At 48.7% G+C, this 21549-nt stretch overlaps 1 long non-coding RNA gene across 1 annotated transcript; it reads left to right on the top strand.

Annotated features, from left to right (window-relative positions):
• Positions 1–1401: 1401 nt before the first annotated feature.
• Positions 1402–17972, top strand: LOC125453491 (uncharacterized). Its single transcript, XR_007247776.2, has 2 exons — positions 1402–1643; positions 17423–17972. It is a non-coding gene; the product is annotated as an uncharacterized LOC125453491 (long non-coding RNA).
• The last annotated feature ends 3577 nt before the right edge of the window (positions 17973–21549 follow it).

Genomic DNA, 21549 nt, shown 5'->3' with positions numbered 1-21549 from the left:
GTTGTTTTCAGTCGGATCTTTTATACATTTTGATTACCGGAAATTCAGCTCTGATAGTTCTCTGAACAGCATGAGGAAATGTAATTTCCTGCATTTTACCAGTACCTTCAACTACAAACTTGTTCTCAGTTGTTCTTTTTAAACCGTATTTTCAATGAACTTTAAGCTCATCTATTATTTCAAAAACCAAACTGCACAGCTTTTTTTTAGAAACACAAAGGTTAATTGTCGATAAAGGAAGAGAACATATTAGATTAAAAAAAAATCTTGCTCTGTCTTTTCTGATAAAGAGTCTAGGCCCGAAACGTCAGCTTTTGTGCTCCTGAGATGCTGCTTGTCCTGCTGTGTTCATCCAGCGCCAGACTTTGTTGTCTGGCTCTGTCTATCATGGGTGGAGGTGTCCCGGCCCTGGCCCCAGCTCCAGCTCCCCCCTATCCCCCCCGCCAACTGTTCACCTGCAGCCCCTAAGCCCAGAAACACTGTGAGTAGCAGCAGAACAACAAGAACTGCCCAGGTTCTGCAAATTGGCACCAGACATGGTCTGCTCGCATGGGAGTTGGATCAGAAATCACACAACACCAGGCTATAGTCGAGCAGGTTTATTTGAAAACAGAAGCTTTCAGAGCGTTGCAAGATAATAAAATGTGAGGCTGGATGAACACAGCAGGCCAAGCAGCATCTCAGGAGCACAAAAGCTGACGTTTCGGGCCTAGACCCTTCATCAGAGAGGGGGATGGGGTGAGGGTTCTGGAATAAATAGGGAGACGGGGAGGCGGACCGAAGATGGAGAGTAAAGAAGATAGGTGGAGAGGAGAGTATAGGTGGGGAGGTAGGGAGGGGATATTTTTTCAGAGCGTTGCTCCTTCTTCAGCGGTTAGTGAGACAGGTGGCATTAGGCACAGAATTTATAAGTAAAAGATCAAAGGGTCACACAACTGATGAAGATGTATTAAACAAACCTAAGATGTTGTTAAATCTTTAATCAGTTAGGAAGTTTTAGTTGAGTAATATGCATGTACAAATCTTCAAATTCCTTTCGAGTCATGGTCCTGAGAGGATTATAAGTTTTATCACTTTAAAGAAGAGGTGACATTTTAAGTCAGACAATGCATGTTGGTTGTGAGGTCTTGTTTAGAATCTGTTTGTCTTTTGGCTTGGAGTCAGACTGGTTTTATTTTTATCCAGACTCAGACTTGCAAGAGAGCATAAAAAGACTGCATTTCCTCTGGTTCACAATTCCTTCAGAGAAACGAGTTGGGGTTTTTCCATGATGTCAGTGCCTCTGCATTTTATTTTTGTTGCTGTACTGAACCAAATATAAATAGAAAAGCAGAAATTGGACTTTTCCTGAATTCATTATGCACAAGCAGAAATAATCATGCAGTGCTCTATTTCCTTTGTTTAGAAATAATCTCAGCTCTGATAAAGAGCCATCTCGACTCAAAACTTTAACTTGCTCTTTCTTTGCAGATCTGTCTCACCCACTGTTGTTTTCAGTCGGATCTTTTATACATTTTGATTACCGGAAATTCAGCTCTGATAGTTCTCCGAACAGCATGAGGAGGAAATGTAATAGCGAGTTTTGAGAAGATTTGTAGCTCAGGTTGAGGTTCTGGATGTGAGTTTGCTCGCTGAGCTGGAAGGTTAGTTTTCAGACGTTTCGTCACTTTTTTTTTATTTGAAAAAATATACTTTATTCGTAAGATGTACAAAAAATAAAACATATTTACACACCTACCCAGTCATGCAAGCTGCTCCGGGTTACCCAGGGGGTACATACACCAACTAAAGGAAAAAAAAAGGAAAAAAAAACAAAGCAAAGAAAACACCCCGGCAGTCGTCACCCCGCACAGTCCCCGTTGGCCCCCTGACCAGTTGGGGAAGGCGCCAGCTGGGCCCAGTTACCAGATAGGGTTCTTTTTTCTATTCTGGACGAAGGGTTTCATATGGTGGTCTTTCCCCACCGCGCCTTGGCGGTGGCTGCCCCAAGCTTTAGCGCGTCCCTCAGCACATAGTCCTGGACCTTGGAGTGCGCCAGTCTACAACACTCGGTCGGGGTCAGTTCTTTCAGCTGGCAGACCAAAGAGCGTCTTTCACCGCATTGATGGTCCTCCAGGCGCAGTTGATGCTGGTCTCGGTGTGTGTCCCCGGAAACAGCCCGTAGAGCACGGAGTCCCGCGTCACGGAGCTGCTGGGGACGAACCTCGACAAATACCACTGCATCCCCCCTCCAGACCTCCTGCGCATAGGCACACTCCAGAAGGAGGTGATCGACAGTCTCGTCCCCCCCCCCCCCGCAGCCACCTCGAGGGCAGCGTGCGGTGGTGCAGAGATTCCGGGCATGCATAAAGGATCTCACTGGCAGAGCCCCTCTCACCGCCAGCCAAGCAATGTCCTTGTGCCTGTTTGAAAGTTCTGGCGAGGAGGCATTCTGTGAAACAACTATGGCAGTCTGCGTGGGGAACCACACGACGGGATCCACCCTCTCCTTTTCCCGAAGGGTCCTGAGGATACTACGTGCTGACCACTGCCTGACGGCCTTGTGGTCAAAAGGTGTTTCCTTTCAAAAATTTCTCCACAAAGGACAGGTGGTACGGAACGGTCCAACTACTCAGAGCATTCCGCGGCAATAAGGCCAGGCCCATCCTTTGCAACACCGGGGACAGGTAGAACCTCAGTAAAGTAGTGACACTTGGTGTTTGCGTACTGAGGATCTACGCACAGCTTGATGCAGCCGCACACAAAGGTAGCCGTCAGGGCGAGGGTGGCGTTCGGTACGCCCTTTCCCCCATTTCCCAGGTCTTTGTACATGGTGTCCCTGCGGACCCGGTCCATCCTCGACCCCCAAATGAAGTGGAAGATGGCCCGGGTGACTGCAGCGGCGCAGGTCCAGGGAATAGGCCAGGCCTGCGCCACATACAACAGTACCGAAAGCCCCTCGCACCTGACAACCAGGTTCTTGCCCGCGATGGAGAGGGACCAGAGCGTCCACCTGCCCAGCTTCTGCTTCAATTTGGTGATATGCTCCTCCCAAGTCTTAGTGCACGCCCCAGCTCCACCAAACCAAACACCCAGCACCTTCAGGTAGTCTGTCCTGACGGTGAAGGGGATGAAGGAGCGGTCGTCCCAGTTCCCGAAGAACATGACCTCGCTCTTACCCCTATTGACTTTAGCACCTGAGGCCAGTTCAAACTGGCCGCAGATGTCCCATAGTCTACTCACCGACCGACGATTGGATCGGTGCAGAAGATGGCGACATCGTCCACGTACAGGAAGGTCTTGGCCTGAAGGCCTCCGCTGCCTGGGATAGTCACGCCCTTCAGGCTCACGTCTTTCCTGATGGAGGCGGCGAAGGGCTCCACGCAGCACACGAACATGACAGGAGAGAGCAGGCAGCCCTGCCTGACTCCAGATCTCACAGGAAAAATGTCTGATTCCCACCCGTTGATCGAGACTGCGCTAACGATGTTGGCGCAGAGCAGCCAGATCCAATTGCGGATGCTGTCCCTGAACCCCAATTTGGAGAGGACATCCCTCATGTAAGCATGAGAGACCCTGTCGAAGGCCTTCTCCTGGTCCAGGCTGACGAGGCAGGTGTCCACCCGCCTGTCCTGTACGTAGGCGATCGTATCCCTGATGAGCGCGAGGCTCTTAGCAATCTTCCTGCCCGGCACAGCACAGGTTTGGTCAGGGTGAATCACTGACTCCAGGACAGACCTGACCCGGTTGGCTAAGACCTTGGCCAGGATTTTGTAGTCCACGTTCAAAAGTGAAATGGGACGCCAATTCTTAATTTCTTCCCTCTCCCCCTTCCTCTTGTAAACGAGGGTGATGATGCCCTTCCTCATGACTTGCACATTTCCCCTGCCTGAAGCGCACTATCGTACACCTCCAGCAGGTCCTGGCCGACCAGGCCCCACAGAGCGGAATACAGCTCCACCGGTAAGCCGTCACTTCCGGGAGTCATATTCCTCTCCAAGGACTTGAGGGCTCTGGTCAGCTCGTCCAGGGATATCGGCCGGTCCAGCCACTCCCTCGTGCCGTCGTCTAAGACCTCCGTAATAGACGACAGGAACGACTCGGAGGCCGTGCTGTCCGTGGGCTTCATGTCGTACAGTCCAGCAGAGAAGGATCTGCTGATCCTCAAAATGTCGGGCCGAGACGACGTCACCGAGCCATCGTCCTCCTTTAGCTGGCTAAGCACAGAGCTCTCTTTGTGCACCTTCTGAAAGAAGAAACGCGAGCACGTCTCGTCCTGCTCCAAGGAGCGGACCCTGGACCGGAAGATTATCCTGGAGGCCTCTGCGGTGAAGAGCGAGGCTTGCTTGCCCCTCACCTCGCGGAGGTCCTCTGTGACATCGACCCCCATCAACTGCAGAAGGAGCAGGTTCTGCACCCTTTTCTGGAGTCGCGACAGCTTTCCCCGCCTCTTTCTTGCCTTCTGAACACCCTGGAGGACAAAGAACCTCTTGATGTTCTCCTTCACCGTCTCCCACCAATCGCCTGGAGAGGGGTTTCACGGTTCTCCAACCAGCGTACTCCCCCTTAAGCTCCTCGACGTTGTCTGGGGTCAACAGAGTAGTGTTGAGCTTCCACGTCCCCTTGCCGGCTGGCTGGTCGTCCTGTAAGTGACAGTCGGCCAGCAGGAGGCAGTGGTCAGAGAAGAACACTGGCTTGACGCCGGTGGACCTGACCGAGAACGTCCGTGACACAAACAGGAAGTCTATCCTTGAGCGGATAGACCCGTCTGGCCGCGGCCAGGTGTACCTCTGCTGCGCTCCGTCTGCAGGGGTGCTGAAGACGTCGAGCAGCTTGGCGTCCTTCACCGTGCCCATCAGGAATCTGGACGTGACGTCCAGTTGACTCCCCCCACCCGCTGTCCCCACGCCGGATCTTCCATCTGCAATGATGCAGTTGAAGTCTCCACCTAGGATGACCGGCCTGGACGTAGCCAGCAGGGGTGGAAGCCGCTGCAGGACGGCCAACCGCTCACTCCGTACCGCTGGGGCGTACACGTTGATCAGCCTCAGGGGAGCATTCCTGTAGGTGACGTCAGCCACTAGGAGGCGCCCCCCCCCACCACCTCCTGAACTTGAGAGATGGTGAAGTCGCGCCCCCGCAGCAGAATAGCCAGGCCCGAGGAGCGACAGTCGTTACCCCCCGACCAGATCGAAGGCCCGCAGGTCCAGGCGCCAGACCATTTTCCGTACCTGCCGAGGTGCGGTATCCCGCACTCCTGCAGAAACAGGAGGTCCACCTTGATGGTGGTCAGGTAGGCCAATGTGGACACACATCTTGCGGTTGACTTGAAGCTGCGCACATTAATGCTCGCAACTCGTACCCCCATTGTGGGCAGTGACTGCAGTACCCTCCCCAAGTCCAAGGTCCAGCCCCTCCATCTGTCCCTTCATGCTTATTGCCCGGGCTAACTGCTGGACGCTCTCCGGGCTCAGGAAACCGTCCGTGCTGCCTTCCAGGTGGCATCCCCCCGTCAGGGGTGCGGAGGCAGGAGGGTCCGGCTCTGGGTCAGGCTGGGGACGCGCGGTTTCCTCCTACCCGCCTGGAAGTTCCGGGGGGCCCTCCAGTGCTCCAGCGGCACTTGACTGGGTGTTGGAGGGAGCCTCAGGACGCCTCCCGTCACCTGGAAGCGGGGTGCTGCTTTCCTTCTCCCTCGAGATCTTTCACTTCTGCTTCGGGTGGGCCCTCTCCAAATCCCCCTCATCAGAGGGGCTCTTATAGCCCCCCTGTAGCTGCCTCTTCCCACCTGATTGTTGCGGTTCCTGGGCCCGTCGACGCACCTTCCTCCTCACTTTCTGGACTGTTGTCCACTCCCCTGGGTCGCCTGTCGTCGCCTCCATCAGCTCCGGGTTGTCGGGGGGGATCAGAGCCTGCAGGGGTGCTTTGCTGGCCTCGGCCCCATCCTGCGGGGCTGGGCCCTCCTGCACGGCCTGGCCCTCCTGCACGTTAGTGGGGTCCTTGCTGGGCCCTGGTGCCTTCCTTTCCTCCGGGGTGGTTGGCCCCGCATTGCCCCTGCCGGCGACCTGGGCGTAGGTGGTCCCCCGCTGCGGGCATGCCCTATAGAGGTGGCCCGCTTCCCCGCAAAGGTTGCAGCTTTTCTCTTGTGGGCAGTCCTTTGCGAGGTGTCCCTCCTCCCTGCAGATCGTGGCTTTGCAGTCGGCCGCCACATGACCTGACCTACGACAGGCATGGCAGACTTTAGGTTGCCCTGCATAGGTCAGGTAGCCCTTGCTCCCGCCGATCACGAAGCTGGATGGTGGGTGTACGACATTCCCGTCCGCGCCCATCCTCAGCGTCACCTTGACTTGCCTCTTACTCGTCCAGATGCCAAAGGGGTCCACGATGTCAGTTAGGTCCCCTTCCACCTTCACATACCTTCCGAGGAAGGTCAGGACATCAACTGCTGGCACATGCGGGTTGTACATGTGTACAGTCACCATACGGCTCCTCTGTGCTGGCATCACAAACAGTGGGACAGCGGTCAATACAGAGAGGGGGCCCTCACCTCCTTTCTCCTCAAACCTCCAGGAAGCGCTCACAAAGCTTGGCACTCCTGAAGGTCACGTCGTAAAAACCTCCTCCGGGGAAATCCTGCAGGCAGTAAATGTCCGCAGCAGACCAACAGGACCCTCTTCACGAAGAAGGTGCGGTCCACAGCTGCACCTTCATCCACCTTCTTTGCAGAAACACTGATGGTGTTCTGGACCCCCTGACCTGGGGCACGAGCACTTGCCACAGCCATCGTTGCAGGTTGGCTGCTCCCCTGAACCAGCGTTAGGCCGAAGCCAGCATTAAGATCCACTGGTCGCAAGGGTGCACAGCCAACCCGACGTCCTCCTTTCACCTCCAAGATAGCACTCTCCTCCTCTCGGTCCACAAGAGAGTGGGTCTTTATTGTGTTCGAGATGTAAGCTAGTTCACTGAGCTTACCGGTTTGTTCCCAGATGTTTTGTCACCGTTCCAGGTAACATCAACAGTGAGCCTCCGACAAAGCGCTGGTGTTATGTCCCACTTTCTATTTATTTGGTTGGGTTTCCTTGGGTTGGTGATGTCATTTCCTGTGTTGGTGATGTCATTTCCTGTTCTTTTTCTGAGAGGATGGTAGATTGGCTCCAAGTCAATGTATTTGTTGATGGAATTCCGGTTGGAATGCCATGCTTCTAGGAATTCTTGTGCATGTGTCTGTTTGGCTTGTCCTAGGATGGATGTGTTGTCCCAATCAAAGTGGTGTCCTTCCTCATCTGTGTGTAAGGATACGAGTGATAGTGGGTCATGTCGTTTTGTGGCTAGTTGATGTTCATGTATCCTGGTGGCTAGCTTTCTGCCAGTTTGTCCAATGTCGTGTTTGTCACAGTTCTTGCAAGGTATTTTGTAGATGACGTTCGTTTTGCTTGTTGTCTGTATAGGGTCTTTTAAGTTCATTAGTTGCTGTTTTAGTGTGTTGGTGGGTTTGTGGGCTACCCTGATGCCAAGAGGTCCGAGTAGTCTGGCAGTCATTTCAGAAATGTCTTTGATGTAGGGGAGAGTGGTTATGGTTTCTGAGCCCGTTTTGTCTGTTTGTTTGAGTTTGTCGCTGAGAAATCGGCGGACTGTGTTCATAGGGTACCCAATGACATCACCAACCCAAGGAAACCTAACCAGATAAATAGAAAGCGGGACATAACACCAGCGCTTCGTCGGAGGCTCACTGATGATGTTACCTAGAATGGTGACGAAATGTCTGAAAACTAACCTTCCAGCTCAGCGAGCAAACTCACATCCACGAAATGTAATTTCCTGCATTTTACCAGTACCTTCAACCACAAACTTGTTCTCAGTTGTTCGTGTGTTGATTGCACTACACCTTCAGATTTGACCATCAACTATGACTCACTGACTGTCAAAGACCCTGGGCTGATATCTGACACTGCCTTTGGCTTACTGTGCTCAGACTCACTGACTAAAAGCTATTCCCCTTGATCTGACTGAGGTCCAGTCCCCTTAGACTTTGCTACATGTCCATTTAATTGAAGCACATACGGTGAAGATGTGAGACTGACCCAGCATGGAGCTGTACAGCAGCATGTTCAAACACCTTGACTGTCGTGGTTGGTTGAGGTGACAACCACGACAAGCTGTTGTCCCGTTTTCTGTCTGAGCTAAAAGGCAGAGGTGCTCTTTCCTGGAAGTTTATGCTGGTACAGCATAATGTGGAGGGCAGTTCCTAGCTTACAGCACCTTAAGTGCTGTGGATGTTTAGCCATGGCACCAGAAGCATGAACTACACAAAGTCTTGGCAGAAGTGACCACTTCCACCTCTCCTGCTGTACAATTCTACCAGACTGGTGCCAAAGGGCCCAGTGACAGACCTGATGAGATGAAGAGTGCAAGATTATGTGAAAACAGTTGATACCAGCCATGGTATGAATCGCTATGAATCTCACTTGAAAAATGGGAAAATTCAGTATTTTGATTGTAAACAGAAATAACAGATGGAGGAAGTAAAGGCACCATGGCAGCGTTGCCTAAGCACCTTTAAAAGGCCAAACTTCAGCCTTCACCACTCCAGGCTCACCAGTTAACTTTCAAAAAATGAATGAATTGCAGTCTTCCCTTTCTGTGGACCTCAGGATCCATGCCTTCCCCTTCCCCGTAGGGGATAGTACAGTACAGCTCAGTTCAGGCCCTTTGGCCCACGATGTTGTGCTGAACTATTATCTTACTAAGATCAATGAGGAGACTGTTTATTTGCTCCTGCATCCTCTTCCTGTGCTAAGACACCCTCCGTGTGGCTGGGAAGGCACAACACCGCAAGGATGCAGAACACTCACAATGGAAAGTTGCAGGCTGTTGTGAGTGCTGCAGAGTGTAGCAGTCCTGACAATTCCCGGGATATTACTTCAGAGCTAGGAGGAACTGCAGATGCTGGTGAATCCGAGATAACAAGGTGTAGTGCTGGATGAACACAGCAGGGAGATAGACAGAAAATGCCATTTTGTGGTCAAGGGTCGAGGCCCGAAACGCCAGCCTTCCTGCTCCTCTGATGCTGCTTGGCCTGCCGTGTTCGTCCAGCTCTACGCCTTGTTATCCCGAGATATTGTGTACGGACCTGGAATATTCAGCTGGTGTGACCACAGCTGCATGTGAAGACAGTGGAAGTCTTTCCTACTGTCAAACAGAGCTGGCTGTCACCAGTGCTCTCTCGTTGCAGAGTTTGCTGCTTTGCAACTTAGAAAACCTGCTGTAGCAGCGAAACTGCCCCATTCTGAACAAGTGTTCACACCCAACTTCAAGCATTATCAGGCAAGCGGCGTGAGAGGAGCAGGAAGGTTTGACGTTTCGGGTCTGGAAGAAGAAACATCAAACTTTCCGGCTCCTCTGATGCTGCTTGGCCTGCTGTGTTCATCCAGCTTCACACCGTGTTATCTCAGATTCTCCAGCATCGGCAGTTCCTACTAGCTCTCTTGAAGCATCATCACCCTGCTTCCTCCGAGTTTCCCCAGCAATTTCTGTTTTTCCTTTAAACATCTTGTTCTCTCTGTCCCCTGTACACTGGCTGTGGCTCCTGGTTCCCTGTCAGCCCAGGCTCCATCCCGGTTCCCGGTCCCAGCCCCGGGTTCCATGCCCCTGCTCTACAAACCTGCAGCCGCTGAGCCCAGATTCCCCGGCTCCCGGTCCCGGTTCCATTCCCCGGACCCGAACCCAGCCCCCGGTCCCGGTCCCAGTTCCATCCCGGTCCCGGACCTAGGCCCCGGTCCCGTTGCCCGAACCCAGCCCCCGGTCCCGGTTCCAGCCCCGGTTCTATTCCCCGGTCCCAGTCCCAGCCCCGGCTCCATCCCGGCTCCCGGTTTCAGCCCAGTTCCATTCACCGGACCCAGCCCCCGGTCCCGGTCCCGGTTCCACCCCCGGTTCCATCCCGGCCCCGGTTCCATTCCCCGGACCCGAACCCAGCCCCCGGTCCCGGTTCCATCCCGGTCCCGGCCCCGGTTCCATTCCCCGGACCCGAACCCGGCCCCGGTTCCGGCCCCGGCCCCGCTTCCATTCCCCGGACCCGAACCCAGCCCCGGTTCCATTCCCCGGTCCCAGTCTCAGCCCCGGTTCCATCCCCCTGTGCTACAAACCCGCAGCCGCTGAGCCCAGATTCCCCGAGAGTAGCGGCGGATCCGCAAGAACCGCCCGGACCCTGCATCAGACACAGCGTGCTGTCGCCGGGAGGAAGCGATACATAGTCCCGATCCCAATGAGTTGGACAAAAAGGCTCAACTCCCCATGTGCTAACGTCGGTTATCAAATTCTGCAGAGAAGCGCGGTTTTGCTGTTTCTGGCCTCTGCATTTTGAAATTTGATGTCTGACGTTGTCGTTCCGCAAAGCCGAATGGACAGAGAAAAAAGCACAGCCCTCTGTAAATCTCTCCCGATTATATTGCACAGCCTGTGACCACAGGCGGTGTCCAAGGCGCTGGGCTGATGTAGCACACTGTCCTCGAACCACTGACTGAAAACTGTTTCCTACAGTCTGACTGAGGATCACTCCCCGTAGACTTTGCCACAGGCCGTTTAGTCGAAGCACATTCTCTGTGCCTATCGGTCCGCCGTACCACATAACAGCTGATTAACAGAACAAAGGAATCCACTGTAAAAGCAAAATGCTTTGCAAGTAGAAGTAGAGCCATAGAGTCATTGGTAATAAAATGTGAGGCTGGATGAACACAGCAGGCCAAGCAGCATCTCAGGAGCACAAAAGCTGACGTTTCGGACCTAGACCCTTCATCAGAGAGGGGGATGGGGAGAGGGAACTGGAATAAATAGGGAGAGAGGGGGAGGCAGACCGAAGATGGAGAGTAAAGAAGATAGGTGGAGAGAGTATAGGTGGGGAGGTAGGGAGGGGATAGGTCAGTCCAGGGAAGACGGACAGATCAAGGAGGTGGGATGAGGTTAGTAGGTAGATGGGGGTGCGGCTGGGGGTGGGAGGAAGGGATGGGTGAGAGGAAGAACAGGTTAGGGAGGCAGAGACAGGTTGGACTGGTTTTGGGATGCAGTGGGTGGAGGGGAAGAGCTGGGCTGGTTGTGTGGTGCAGTGGGGGGAGGGGACGAACTGGGCTGGTTTAGGGATGCAGTAGGGGAAGGGGAGATTTTGAAACTGGTGAAGTGCACATTGATACCATATGGCTGCAGGGTTCCCAGGCGGAATATGAGTTGCTGTTCCTGCAACCTTCGGGTGGCATCATTGTGGCAGTGCAGGAGGCCCATGATGGACATGTCATCTAGAGAATGGGAGGGGGAGTGGAAATGGTTTGCGACTGGGAGGTGCAGTTGTTTGTTGCGAACTGAGCGGAGGTGTTCTGCAAAGCGGTCTCCAAGCCTCCGCTTGGTTTCCCCAATGTAGAGGAAGCCACACCGGGTACAGTGGATGCAGTATACCACATTGGCAGATGTGCAGGTGAACCTCTGCTTAATGTGGAATGTCATCTTGGGGCCTGGGATGGGGGTGAGGGAGGAGGTGTGGGGGCAAGCATTTCCTGCGGTTGCAGGGGAAGGTGCCGGGTGTGGTGGGGTTGGAGGGCAGTGTGGAGCGAACAAGGGAGTCACGGAGAGAGTGGTCTCTCCGGAAAGCAGACAGGGGTGGGGATGGAAAAATGTCTTGGGTGGTGGGGTCGGAATGTAAATGGCGAAAGTGTCGGAGGATGATGCGTTGTATCCGGAGGTTGGTGGGGTGGTGTGTGAGAACGAGGGGGATCCTCAGGGCGGTTGTGGCGGGGGCGGGGTGTGAGGGATGTGTTGCGGGAAATACGGGAGACGCGGTCAAGGGCGTTCTCGATCACTGTGGGGGGAAAGTTGCGGTCCTTGAAGAACTTGGACATCTGGGATGTGCGGGAGTGGAATGTCTTATCGTGGGAGCAGATGCGGCGGAGGCGGAGGAATTGGGAATAGGGAATGGAATTTTTGCAGGAGGGTGGGTGGGAGGAGGTGTATTCTAGGTAGCTGTGGGAGTCGGTGGGCTTGAAATGGACATCAGTTTCGAGCTGGTTACCTGAGATGGAGACTGAGAGGTCCAGGAAGGTGAGGGATGTGCTGGAGATGTGGACCTCTCAGTCTCCATCTCAGGTAACCAGCTTGTAACTGATGTCCATTTCAAGCCCACCAATGCCTACTGCATCCACTGTACCCGGTGTGGCTACCTCTACATTGGGGAAACCAAGCGGAGGCTTGGAGACCGCTTTGCAGAACACCTCCGCTCAGTTCGCAACAAACAACTGCACCTCCCAGTCGCAAACCATTTCCACTCCCCCTCCCATTCTCTAGATGACATGTCCATGATGGGCCTCCTGCACTGCCACAATGATGCCACCCGAAGGTTGCAGGAACAGCAACTCATATTCTGCCTGGGAACCCTGCAGCCTAATGATATCAATGTGCACTTCACCAGTTTCAAAATCTCCCCTTCCCCTACTGCATCCCTAAACCAGCCCAGTTCGTCCCCTCCCCCCACTGCACCACACAACCAGCCCAGCTCTTCCCTCCCACCCACTGCATCCCAAAACCAGTCCAACCTGTCTCTGCCTCCCTAACCTGTTCTTCCTCTCACCCATCCCTTCCTCCCACCCCAAGCCGCATCCCCATCTACCTACTAAACTCATCCCACCTCCTTGACCTGTCCGTCTTCCCTGGACTGACCTATCCCCTCCCTACCTCCCCACCTATACTCTCTCCACCTATCTTCTTTACTCTCCATCTTCGGTCCGCCTCCCCCTCTCTCCCTATTTATTCCAGTTCCCTCTCCCCACCCCCCTCTCTGATGAAGGGTCTAGGCCTGAAATGTCAGCTTTTGTGCTCCTGAGATGCTGCTTGGCCTGCTGTGTTCATCCAGCCTCACATTTTATTATCTTTGAATTCTCCAGCATCTGCAGTTCCCATTATCTCCTATAGAGTCATTGGGATGTACAGCACGGAAAGATACCCTTTGGCCCAACTCATTCATACTGACCAAATATCTTGACCAAATCTAGTCCCATTTGCCAACATTTGACCCATATCACTGTAAACCCCTCCCGTTCACATTCCAATCCAGATTCCTTCTAAATGTTGTAATCATACCCAACTCCAGCACTTCTTCTGGCAGCTCATTCCATATATGCACCCACCCTGTGTGAAAAAGTTGCCCCTTAGGCCCATTTAAATAATTCTGTTCTCACCTGAAACCCAAGCCCTCTATTTCTGGGCTCTCTCACCCCAGGAAAAAGACCTTGGCTACTCATTCTATCCATGCTCCTCATGATTTTATAAATGTCTATAAGGTCACCCCTCAGCCTCTGATGCTCCAGGGAAAATAGCTCCAGTCTATTCAGTCTGTCCCTTTAGCTCAAACCCTCCAATCCTGCAACATCTGCATAAATCTTTTCTGATCCCTTTTAAGTTTCAAAACATCCCTCCTATAGCATGGAGACCAAAATTGAACGCAATATTCTATGTGGTCTAACCAATATCCTGTACAGCCGCAACATGACCTCCCAACTCCTATACTCAATGCACTGACCAATCAAGGTAAGCATACCAAAAACCTTCTTCACTATACTGTCCACCTACAACTCCATTTTCAAGGAACCATGAACTTGCACTCCAAAATCTCTTTGTTCAGCAACAGGACCTTACATTTAAGTGTATAAGTTCTGCTCTGAGATAACAAGGTGAAGAGCTGGATGAACACAGCAGGCCAAGCAGCATCAGAGGAGCAGGAAGGCTGACGCTTCAAAATGCAGCAGCTCATATTTATCTCAATCAGACTGCATCTGCCACTCTGGCCCATCAGCCCATCTGATCAAGGTCCCGTTGTATTCTGAGGTAACCGCCCTCGCTGTCCACTACACCTCTAGTTTTGGTATCGTCTGCAGACAAAATAACAGCACCCCCTATGTTCACATCCAAACCATTTCTCTAAATGACAAAGCAGTGGATGATCTTTGTGGCACACTGCTGGTCACAGCTCTCCAGTCTGAAAGGCAACACTCCACTACTACCCTCTGTCTCCTACCTTTGAGCCAGTTAGCTGTCCCCGTGTTGCACATGATCTAATCTTGCTAACCAGTCCAGCAAGCGGAACCATTCACACACATTACTGAATGTATAGATCATGCCCACTGCTGTGCCTTCATCGATCTTTTCATTACTTCTTCAAAAAACTCAATCAAGCTAGTGAAATAGGATTGCCCAGGCGGAAAGCCATGTTGACTATCCATAATCAGTTGTTGCCTTTCCAAATAGATGTAAATCACATCCGTCAGGATCTCCTCCAACATCTTGCACATCACCTGTGTCAAGTTCACCAGCCTATAGTACACTGGCTTATCATTAACATTTCTTAAATAATGGCAGCACGTTCGCCAATCTTCATGTGACGTAAAATCAGAAAGTGCAGGAAACCTTAGTAGCTATGGGAGCATCTAGGAGAGAGAATTAAAATTACAAATCTAGTAAAATTCTTTTTTACAATCTTCAGTTTTGTCCCTGTTCATTAACTAAGGATCTTGCTAAACCTTGTAATAATCTTTTCAACTTGTCAGTTCTAAAGAATATGCATTTCAGTTTAAAAAGATTGACTCCATTTCACTCTCTACAGCTCTTAAGAAACGCAGTTTCAGGGCCGAAGAAAGTACAAGAGGGTTGCAGTGGGAGAGGGATGAACTGAGGTTTTTTTGAAGTGAGGAGGGTAGCTTCTTTAAGGTGGGCATCCTTAGAAGAGGTCTTGCAGTGGTGTTAAAATTGTTACAGAGATAGTAGGAACTGCTGATGCTGGAGAATCTGAGATAACAGAGTGTGAAACTGATGAACACAGCAGGCCAAGCAGCATACGAGGAGCAGGAATGTTTGACATTTTGGGTCGAGACCCTTCTTCAGAAAATCTTCTTCAGAAAACCCATCTTCAGATGTTGCTTGGCCTGCTGTGTTCATCCAGCTTCACACCGTGTTATCTCCTATGAAACACAATTTGTTTTTCCAGCACTTTCCAGCACAGTGCTCAGTGGTTAGCACTACTACCACACACCATAGGGACCTGGATTTAATTCCAGCTTTGGGCGACTGTGTGGAATTTGCACATTTTCCCCATGTCTGAGTGCTTTTTCCCGGGTGCTATGGTTTCCTCCCATAGACCAAAGATGTGCAGGTTATGTGGAATGGGCCATGTTAAATTGCCCATAGTGTCCTGGAATGTGCAGGCAACGTGGAGTAGCCAAGGAAAATGTAGGGTTACAGGGCTAGTTCTGGATGAGATGTTGTTCAGAGGGTCGGTATGGACTCGAGGGGCTGAATGGTTTGCATCCACACTGTAAGGATTCTGTGATTCTGATACATGTGAACGTTGTTACGCAGTCAATGATAAATAACATCTGCTTCAATTGCCATATGATATGGCCACTGGAGGGCACTGTGCGGTGATGGCAGTGAATAGTTGAATCAGAGAATAAAGGTAACGTCATCATTAACTTCAGTGGGAAATAATTGGTGTTGCTTCAATCTAAGGAGGCTTTTAAGGGTCACCACGTATTAGGCAAGAGGAGAGGTTGAGAAGGAAAGTCCTTCAGAATAACGTCATCCAGCGCAGGAATCAAACCCACACTGTTAGTATCACTCACTAACTATCCAACAGAGCTAATTGACTCCCCAGAATACGCGTGTGTAACACAGCACAGAATGGGGCCCTTGAGGTCATCATGCCAGTACTGGCTTATTGAAACAGCTACTTTCATTTTCCCATCTTATCCCTAATGCACGAAACATTTTTTACATTTCAAGCATATATTCAATTTCATTTTGAACCTTATGCTGGAATCTGTTTCCACCATCATCTCAGGCAATGCATTCAAACCATAACACGGCAGTACAATCTCAATGAGCTGAAGGTCCTCTACTGTACTACAATACTGTATAATTTTATGATTTATAATATTAGCTCATTTAATATCTTATGTCCATGTGCCTTCAGTGTTCTTTGACTTAACACCTCAAAACCAGTTCATCCCGTTACTAACTTTTCTGCCGTTGGAAAATGTTTGATCTCATTCACCCTGCTAGATATGTTGCTTCCAGACCTGCTGAATTTCTTTGATGACTCTTCCTCAGAACCCAGACCTGAAATGTTAACTCTCGTTTCTTCAACACATGCTGCCTGACATGCTGAGCTTTTCTAGCAATTTCTGTTTTTGTTTCTGATTTACAGCATCCGCAGTTCTTTCAGTTATTAATATGGTATATTTCACTACTGGGTGTGATTTAATACATGAGTTAAGGTTTGGTAACACTCAAGAATAGGCTGTGTGGCCTGTATGTAGAATTGAAGAGGTTAAGAATGGCTTGCAAATCTGGTGCAGAGTGGACAATGAGTCTGCAGTCATCTGTGTACTTTCGGCACACCAGGAAGGGACGGAATTAAGAATGCAGTATTGAAAGCGTTTAATTCACAGCTGTTCGCTGTGTGATTGTCCATTTTCATTGTGCACCTTTCTGTAGTCACTTCTAAGGAGACTCTATGATTTCAGTGCACTTAGGAATAAATTTGAGATAAAAGTTGGTAGTACCGAGGATCAATGTCAATTCTTTTATATTAGACAGCATTAGAAGTGGATGAATGACTTTGCCATTGTTGCAAAAGCTGAGGTCACCGAATATATGTATACAATGAGGTCAGTGGGATAATAGGTATCCTGTTATGATAATGAGAGTTTATGCAATTAGTCATACAGTACTAATCCAGAAATTGAAACCCACAGGTTTATGTCAAAGGATAGCGTGAATAAGAAAACAATCATTTTAAAAAAAACTCAAGACATTAAAAAAGATGGACTTTTTGAAATGTCTCGACAGTTTGACTGTTGCATTTGACAAGTCCTCTTGACTGGTCTTGATACTCTGAACAGGTCTCTTTGACAAGTGCTTCGGACAGTTTTGATAGTTGATCTTGATTGGTCTGTTGATGGTTCCAACGTGCCTGGCAGGAATGTGTTTGTGCATCCTTAATTTACATGTAATGTAAATTATTACACATTATGCTGTGTAATAAGCATTACACAGTTGTATGCCTATCTTTAAATTTTAATTTCAAAAGGCACCTCACTTTCTTAATGGGCACCTGACCTAATCCAAAGTGCATGTGACATCTACCAAAGAGCACCTTAACTCCACCAAAGGTGGACCAATTTCAAAGGGGTAAAAACAAAATACTGCAGATGCTGGAGAAACTCAGCCAGTCTGGCAGCATCTGTGAAGAAAGAAACAGAGTTAACTTTGAGTCCAATATGACTCTTCTTCAGAATTGACAAGTTAATGACAATTAAAAGCTGGTTCCTTGATTTGCTAAATAGGCATAGAACGAAAGATTCTCATGAAGAATCATATCGGATTAAAGATGTTAACTCCATTTCTCTCTTTCCAGCTGCTGAAGAAGACTTATATTGGACTGCCAACTTCGCTTCTGTCTCCACAGATGCTCCAAACCTAAAGGAGTACCACAGCTATCCATGTGAATCCACAAAGTTCTGTCCAGCGCTTGCTGGGTTTAATGTGTAGCTTTTGTTGTACACACTACATTCCACCAAAATTCCACTTCAGCTGAGGGAGCTAATAATTAAGTGGTCGCCTACCTCCAAAAAAATGCGAATATATAAAATGTGATCCATTCCAATTCTTGTCCGAAACAAAACTAGGAGAGATCGTACTCGAGGGTGGGATTTGTGATTTTCAGACATGTCTGCCGTTTTCATCATGATGAAGACACTTATTTGCATGGTAACCATTTGGACCACGGAGTCAATTCAGATTCCAGAACAGACGTTTAAATAAACTCTCCAAGTCCAGACAGTTCAAAATGTGAAGTCTTACACAGTCACACTAAATGGGTTAATTTCTAATTTGCAATCTACTGACAGAAACTAGATATGTATGTGTCTGTCTTTTTTTAAAATGAATTGTGTTCTGTGTTTGTTCACTGTTTGGCTTTATTTAATCAGATATTCATTGAAGCGAATGATGTATTTCACATCATTGTTTCCTATTCAAGTGACCACAGTTCTTTGAGATACAATTAATTGAGAAGACAATTATTATGAGGTACAGTTAATTGTTGTTAAAGACTTATACTTTTAATACATGCATTTCGTCAGTAAAACCAACTGATGGTAAATACATATACAATGATATTTACATATCCAAACATCATTCATAAGCAATGATTCAGAATATTAATGGGTTCATTTCTAAACAACATCTTAGAGAAGAATACAATTGTCAATTTTAATTCCTTATACTGCACTCTAATCACATTTAATGAAAATTCGAAAAGGCAGTTCTGGCCATACTGAAGGGACAAACAGTGGTTCGAGACTTTGGCACATCTCATACAGCAAAAGACTTTTTTGTATCTGTCGAAAGAAAAATATTAAAACAATGCATAATTTGCCTCATAGAACACAAAGGAAGCAGTTCAGTCGGCACTTTTGCTGCCTGTTTGAGAAAGAGAGTATGCTGGCCAAGGCCACTACCATATCAAGTTTTTCACCCTTTGTACAAGTGTATTTGCTCAGATTGAAGTCTGTTTGCCCCAGTTTTGCCCATTCGCAAATCAATATTTCTTTACAGGTTTTACCTCCTTATACACTGTTCCCTAGCATGGTGCCATCAATGAGGCGGCAATGAAATCATATTTGACCTCTGATGTTGGATTAAATGATGAAAATACATTTATAGAATGACAACAATTTTTCCCAATCCTCAGACATTGATGCCTGCAGAAAGTATTATAAATATTCTGCATTTGCCCTGATATTTATATGATAGTGGGAGAGTGTGGGGGAGGCTGTAACTGATTGAAGGATCTTGCACAGTCAGCAAAACTGTGCCCTACTTATGTCAACAGCAGAGCTTTATTTAATTAAATCAAATGGTCTTCTGATCATTGACCAGAATGAAAGCAAATTAATAGAATGTTGTCACAATGAGAGTTTATGAGATCTGGGACATGAGAATGTGATTGGAGAGATGGATGACCATGACTGGGGCTCTGACTAGAAGATGGGAGACACTTTTCCTTAAGTAGAGTGTGAAGCAATGAGTGATTCATCAGGAACCAGGCATGTAGAGGACAGATCTTTCCATGTTTTGCTGTTGCACAAGGGACATTTAAAACTTCCTGTGAGACCCTTCCTCCTGCCCTAAAGGAAAACCTGAAGAATATGTTATAAAATTATCCAGTCAATTCCTTCTGGCCCTTGATGTATTTTGCCTGACATTGAAGCCCTCCCTCCATGCCCACAGTTATTCTCAAAATATCTTACCAAACCTACTTCACTAAATTACCTACTCTATCCATACAGTATACTCCTTACGTGATTCTAGTCACATCTTACCATGCATTGTTCTCACAATGACTCACCATTGCTGAGACATTCTAGAATCTTTAAAAAGTTGCAGTAGGTTTGGAATAGCCCTGTACTGTTTCTGACATTTGTCCCAGACAAGGCAGTTGGGTTGGTTGGCACCCCACCTTGTGGTCAGGGAAATGGAAGTCCTATTCAATGGGATGATGCGAATGTGAGATGTCCTCTTTCTGCTGGTCAGGAGGGGAGGCCATGTCACAAGACCATGCCAGCCTGGTGCAAGCTTAACACTAAGGTCAGTGTACTCTTAGCCCTTTAGAGAAATGCTTAGTACTGTAGGAAGAAGATCAATGACCTTCTCCATTTTGCCAGTATACGTCCCACAATATTGTCCTCGATAACTTATGCTTACTCTATCTCCACTACTGTACCTCTCACCAAGGTTCATATTCCACCACTCTCATTTTTTTGCCTGCAACATTTTTCATCCAGAACACCTCCCCAGCTGCACGAGCAATACCGACTGTACCACCTACTTTCATCTTCTATAACTCCTGTCCCTCTCTCTCATACCAGGAGGAGAAAACTCACATTCGGTTGAAAAAGTCAAGATAGATGGTGGGCTGTCTGACATTCACTTCTCATTCCTACGGTGAAGTCATTCTGACTGACCAGCCAGAGTACTTGAGTGACTATGGCCAAGCCTCTGGACTGGCATCAGAGGCTCCCTTGACTGACTGTGCAGGGGCCCCCAGGCTAAAGGTGATTTCTCTTGATTTGACTGAGAACTGCTGACAGCTGTGACACACCTCCTTAACTATGTTCCTGCTCCAAGTGGCAAGGCAACATAGCATTTATGTGAGCCTGGTATCTTTGACTGAGGAGAAAAGTGCAAATAGGCAATTCAGCGCAAGGCAGGGATGTTGTGAACATCCAGGTATATTCAGAGTGAGTGAGTGGTGCGTCAGCAAGTTGACAGCCAGCGCTGCATCCTAGTTCAGTCCAGGAACTGGGTATGTGTCTCCGAGCACAAATTGTCCTTGCTGCAGCATTGATGTGCAGACAAATTTTCTACAAGGACTGGAGATGTGCCATGAAGGTTCTTAGATGCTGATGCAGTTGGATTCCAATGTCCGAGGGTTTGAGGTGTGTGCCTCGTGCTGGTGGAGTGCATTCTGAAGTTTTGCTGTTCAGTGTTCAACATGGATGTCCTTATGGGCCAAACGTGAACTCAAGTTGTTAAGTATCTGCTTTGATTTCTGTGTGAAGAATTCTCAATGTCTAGTTTGGCACATTTGGTAAGATAGGAAACTGAATAACATTGAGGTAAGTTGTGGCATTAATGAGGTGTTTGACAAGCTATAGTCCTCCTAAGTGACAATTTGTTGCTGCCTAGCAAGAAACTCAACTCCCCACTTCTCAAATGCATAAAAGATGCAATGAGTTGCTTCCAACAGCAAGATAGATCCCATTTGTTGTCTTGTCCATTCAGCCACAAATTGTGCCATAGCCCATGTTGCCCAGGCCTGTGCATGCTTCTGCTCAAAGTTTTAAGAATTTTCATTCTTAACAACTCAAGACTTAATTTCTAATCTTTTTCAAACCTTCTTTCAAAAATTGTTTCTTGAAACTTGAAAACTAGATTTTTCTGGTGATTTTCACTGATGGACATCACTGAGTTTTTCAAGAGAACACAGATGATAAATAAACTCTGATATCTGCATCATCACCACTTTAGGAGGACAGCATAATCTCTTTTCTACTTTACACACCCTTACATTTCCTTTCCAGGTAGTCCACAATATGTTTGTTATGAGCTAATTATTCAGCAATACTTAAAATTTGTGGAAAGTTACACTCCTCATACAATCCATCAGACAGCTGAACATTCCAAAATTTGTCTCATCTTGTACTCTGCCCACTGGTCCATCATGAGCTGGAAACAGATCTCTCAATTTCTTATGCGGCTTGATTTCATTGGAGCCAGGAGTTATCTGTGGCTGTGTTTCCATAACGTAGTCTTCCTCCACCTCTGTTGTGTAACAATGGTAGTCTGTAAAATTAACAACACTGAGCACTGAGTGACACCAAAACACAATACAACCCCCTTCAATTAATGACCTGTAGGATGGGAACACTGATGATCGTGCATGGAGGTATGGGACGTTGACTTCTTTGGTACTTCAGG

This window comes from Stegostoma tigrinum, chromosome 6, assembly GCF_030684315.1.
Source record: "Stegostoma tigrinum isolate sSteTig4 chromosome 6, sSteTig4.hap1, whole genome shotgun sequence".
Classification (NCBI taxonomy): Eukaryota; Metazoa; Chordata; class Chondrichthyes; order Orectolobiformes; family Stegostomatidae; genus Stegostoma; species Stegostoma tigrinum.
Note: the sequence above shows the minus strand (reverse complement) of the source record. Positions and strands in the feature narration are given on the sequence as shown.